At 38.9% G+C, this 5,000-nt stretch overlaps 4 non-coding genes across 4 annotated transcripts; all 4 read left to right on the top strand.

Annotated features, from left to right (window-relative positions):
• Positions 1-1,001: 1,001 nt before the first annotated feature.
• On the top strand, positions 1,002-1,120 carry LOC113085013 (5S ribosomal RNA). The gene has a single exon (XR_003283944.1). It is a non-coding gene; the product is annotated as a 5S ribosomal RNA (ribosomal RNA).
• Positions 1,121-2,042: 922 nt separating this feature from the next.
• Positions 2,043-2,161, top strand: LOC113085029 (5S ribosomal RNA). Its single transcript, XR_003283960.1, has one exon. It is a non-coding gene; the product is annotated as a 5S ribosomal RNA (ribosomal RNA).
• Positions 2,162-3,064: 903 nt separating this feature from the next.
• LOC113085003 (5S ribosomal RNA) lies at positions 3,065-3,183 on the top strand. The gene has a single exon (XR_003283934.1). It is a non-coding gene; the product is annotated as a 5S ribosomal RNA (ribosomal RNA).
• A 912-nt stretch (positions 3,184-4,095) lies between these two features.
• Positions 4,096-4,215, top strand: LOC113085039 (5S ribosomal RNA). Its single transcript, XR_003283969.1, has one exon. It is a non-coding gene; the product is annotated as a 5S ribosomal RNA (ribosomal RNA).
• Positions 4,216-5,000: the final 785 nt, after the last annotated feature.

The raw sequence follows: 5,000 nt of genomic DNA on the forward strand, positions 1-5,000 counted from the left end.
AAGTCAATGGCCGATCTCTGAATATTAGCAGGTTTGGGCCTTGTTAGTACATGGATGGGAGACTGCCTGGGAATACCAGGTGCTTTAAACTTTTTGGATATTTTTCACAAATTATATAATAATCTTGCAAAAAAGAGTCAATAGCCGATCTCTGAATATTAGCAGGTTTGGGCCTGGTTAGTACATGGATGGGAGACTGCCTGGGAATACCAGGTGCTTTAAACTTTTGTGATATTTTTCAATAATTATATAATAATCTTGCAAAAAAAAACAAGAGTCAATGCCGATCTCTGAATATTAGCAGGTTTGGGCCTTGTTAGTACATGGATGGGAGACTGCCTGGGAATACCAGGTGCTTTAAACTTTTTGGATATTTTTCACGAATTATATAATAATCTTGCAAAAAAAAAAGAGTCAATGCAAGATCTCTGCATATTAGCAGGTTTAGGTCTGGTTAGTTCTTGGATGGGAGACCGCCTCGAAATACCAGGTGCTGTAAGCTTTTGGAAAATTTTCACTTAGTATAGAACAATTTTGCCAAAACATGGCCGATCTCTGAATATTAGCAGGTTTGGGCCTGGTTAGTACATGGATGGGAGACTGCCTGGGAATACCAGGTGCTTTAAACTTTGTGGATATTTTTCATGAATTATATAATAATCTTGCAAAAAAAAAAGAGTCAATGGCCGATCTCTGAATATTAGCAGGTTTGGGCCTTGTTAGTACATGGATGGGAGACTGCCTGGGAATACCAGGTGCTTTAAACTTTTTGGATATTTTCACGAATTATATAATAATCTTGCAAACAAAAAAAAAAAAAAAAAAAGAGTCAATGCCAGATCTCTGAATCTTAGCAGGTTTAGGTCTGGTTAGTACTTGGATGAGAGACCGCCTAGGAATACCAGGCGTTTTAAGCTTTTGGGTTTTCTTTCCTACTTATATAATGTACTGGCCAGTAGATTGGCTGAACTTTAAATAGCCCTCTCTTCGGAGCAGTCTTCGCTTACGGCCATACCAACCTGGCTATGCCTTATCTCGTCTGATCTCGGAAGCTAAGCAGGTTTGGGCCTGGTTAGTACTTGGATGGGAGACCGCCTGGGAATACCAGGTGCTGTAAGCTTTTTGGATATTTTTCACTTAGTATAGAACAATTTTGCCAAAACATAGAGTCAATGGCCGATCTCTGCATATTAGCAGGTTTGGGCCTTGTTAGTACATGGATGGGAGACTGCCTGGGAATACCAGGTGCTTTAAACTTTTGGATATTTTTCATGAATTATATAATAATCTTGCAAAAAAAAAAGAGTCAATGGCCGATCTCTGAATATTAGCAGGTTTGGGCCTTGTTAGTACATGGATGGGAGACTGCCTGGGAATACCAGGTGCTTTAAACTTTTTGGATATTTTTCATGAATTATATAATAATCTTGCAAAAAAAAGAGTCAATGGCCGATCTCTGAATATTAGCAGGTTTGGGCCTTGTTAGTACATGGATGGGAGACTGCCTGGGAATACCAGGTGCTTTAAACTTTTTGGATATTTTCATGAATTATATAATAATCTTGCAAAAAAAAAGAGTCAATGGCCGATCTCTGAATATTAGCAGGTTTGGGCCTGTTAGTACATGGATGGGAGACTGCCTGGGAATACCAGGTGCTTTAAACTTTGTGGATATTTTTCATTAATTATATAATAATCTTGCAAAAAAAAAAGAGTCAATGGCCGATCTCTGAATATTAGCAGGTTTGGGCCTTGTTAGTACATGGATGGGAGACTGCCTGGGAATACCAGGTGCTTTAAACTTTTTGGATATTTTTCACGAATTATATAATAATCTTGCAAACAAAAAAAAAAAAAAAAAAAAAAAGAGTCAATGCCAGATCTCTGAATCTTAGCAGGTTTAGGTCTGGTTAGTACTTGGATGAGAGACCGCCTAGGAATACCAGGCGTTTTAAGCTTTTGGGTTTTCTTTCCTACTTATAAAATGTACTGGCCAGTAGATTGGCTGAACTTTAAATAGCCCTCTCTTCGGAGCAGTCTTCGCTTACGGCCGTACCAACCTGGCTATGCCAGATCTCGTCTGATCTCGGAAGCTAAGCAGGTTTGGGCCTGGTTAGTACTTGGATGGGAGACCGCCTGGGAATACCAGGTGCTGTAAACTTTTTGGAAATTTTTCACTTAGTATAGAACAATTTTGCCAAAACATAGAGTCAATGGCCGATCTCTGCATATTAGCAGGTTTGGGCCTTGTTAGTACATGGATGGGAGACTGCCTGGGAATACCAGGTGCTTTAAACTTTGGGATATTTTTCACGAATTATATAATAATCTTGCAAAAAAAAAGAGTCAATGGCCGATCTCTGAATATTAGCAGGTTTGGGCCTTGTTAGTACATGGATGGGAGACTGCCTGGGAATACCAGGTGCTTTAAACTTTTTGGATATTTTCACTTAGTATATAATAATCTTGCAAAACAATGGCCGATCTCTGAATATTAGCAGGTTTGGGCCTGTTAGTACATGGATGGGAGACTGCCTGGGAATACCAGGTGCTTTAAACTTTTGGATATTTTTCACGAATTATATAAATAATCTTGCAAAAAAAAAGAGTCAATGCCGATCTCTGAATATTAGCAGGTTTGGCCTGGTTAGTACTTGGATGGGAGACCGCCTGGGAATACCAGGTGCTTTAAACTTTTTGGAAATTTTCACTTAGTATAGAACAATTTTGCCAAAAAAACAATGGCCGATCTCTGAATATTAGCAGGTTTGGGCCTGGTTAGTACATGGATGGGAGACTGCCTGGGAATACCAGGTGCTTTAAACTTTTTGGATATTTTTCACGAATTATATAATAATCTTGCAAACAAAAAAAAAAAAAAAAAAAAAAGAGTCAATGCCAGATCTCTGAATCTTAGCAGGTTTAGGTCTGGTTAGTACTTGGATGAGAGACCGCCTAGGAATACCAGGCGTTTTAAGCTTTTGGGTTTTCTTTCCTACTTATATAATGTACTGGCCAGTAGATTGGCTGAACTTTAAATAGCCCTCTCTTCGGAGCAGTCTTCGCTTACGGCCATACCAACCTGGCTATGCCCGATCTCGTCTGATCTCGGAAGCTAAGCAGGTTTGGGCCTGGTTAGTACTTGGATGGGAGACCGCCTGGGAATACCAGGTGCTGTAAGCTTTTTGGAATTTTTCACTTAGTATAGAACAATTTTGCCAAAACATAGAGTCAATGGCCGATCTCTGCATATTAGCAGGTTTGGGCCTTGTTAGTACATGGATGGGAGACTGCCTGGGAATACCAGGTGCTTTAAACTTTTTGGATATTTTTCACAAATTATATAATAATCTTGCAAAAAAAAAGAGTCAATAGCCGATCTCTGAATATTAGCAGGTTTGGGCCTTGTTAGTACATGGATGGGAGACTGCCTGGGAATACCAGGTGCTTTAAACTTTTTGGATATTTTTCACGAATTATATAATAATCTTGCAAAAAAAAAAGAGTCAATGCCCGATCTCTGCATATTAGCAGGTTTAGGTCTGGTTAGTACTTGGATGGGAGACCGCCTTGAAATACCAGGTGCTGTAAGCTTTTTGGAAAATTTTCACTTAGTATAGAACAATTTTGCCAAAACATGGCCGATCTCTGAATATTAGCAGGTTTGGGCCTGGTTAGTACATGGATGGGAGACTGCCTGGGAATACCAGGTGCTTTAAACTTTGTGGATATTTTTCATGAATTATATAATAATCTTGCAAAAAAAAAGAGTCAATGGCCGATCTCTGAATATTAGCAGGTTTGGGCCTTGTTAGTACATGGATGGGAGACTGCCTGGGAATACCAGGTGCTTTAAACTTTTTGGATATTTTTCACGAATTATATAATAATCTTGCAAACAAAAAAAAAAAAAAAAAAAAAGAGTCAATGCCAGATCTCTGAATCTTAGCAGGTTTAGGTCTGGTTAGTACTTGGATGAGAGACCGCCTAGGAATACCAGGCGTTTTAAGCTTTTGGGTTTCTTCCTACTTATATAATGTACTGGCCAGTAGATTGGCTGAACTTTAAATAGCCCTCTCTTCGGAAGCAGTCTTCGCTTACGGCCATACCAACCTGGCTATGCCTTATCTCGTCTGATCTCGGGAAGCTAAGCAGGTTTGGGCCTGGTTAGTACTTGGATGGGAGACCGCCTGGGAACACCAGGTGCTGTAAGCTATTTGGATATTTTTTCACTTAGTATAGAACAATTTTGCCAAAACATAGAGTCAATGGCCGATCTCTGCATATTAGCAGGTTTGGGCCTTGTTAGTACATGGATGGGAGACTGCCTGGGAAATACCCAGGTGCTTTAAACTTTGTGGATATTTTCATGAATTATATAATAATCTTGCAAAAAAAAAAAAGAGTCAATGGCCGATCTCTGAATATTAGGAGGTTGGGCCTTGTTAGTACATGGATTGGAGACTGCCTGGGAATACCAGGTGCTTTAAACTTTTTGGATATTTTTCATGAATTATATAATAATCTTGCAAAAAAAAGAGTCAATGGCCGATATCTGAATATTAGCAGGTTTGGGCCTTGTTAGTACATGGATGGGAGACTGCCTGGAATACCAGGTGCTTTAAACTTTGTGGATATTTTCATGAATTATATATTAATCTTGCCAAAAAAAAAAAGAGTCAATGCCGATCTCTGAATTATTAGCAGGTTTGGGCCTTGTTAGTACATGGATGGGAGACTGCCTGGGGAATACCAGGTGCTTTAAACTTTGTGGATATTTTCATTAATTATATATTAATCTTGCAAAAAAAAAAAGAGTCAATGGCCGATCTCTGAATATTAGCAGGTTTGGGCCTTGTTAGTAGATGGATGGGAGACTGCCTGGGAATACCAGGTGCTTTAAACTTTTTGGATATTTTTCACGAATTATATAATAATCTTGCAAAAAAAAAAAAAAAAAAAAAAAAAAAAGAGTCAATGCCAGATCTCTGAATCTTAGC

Source organism: Carassius auratus, unplaced genomic scaffold, assembly GCF_003368295.1.
Source record: "Carassius auratus strain Wakin unplaced genomic scaffold, ASM336829v1 scaf_tig00041162, whole genome shotgun sequence".
Classification (NCBI taxonomy): domain Eukaryota; kingdom Metazoa; phylum Chordata; class Actinopteri; order Cypriniformes; family Cyprinidae; genus Carassius; species Carassius auratus.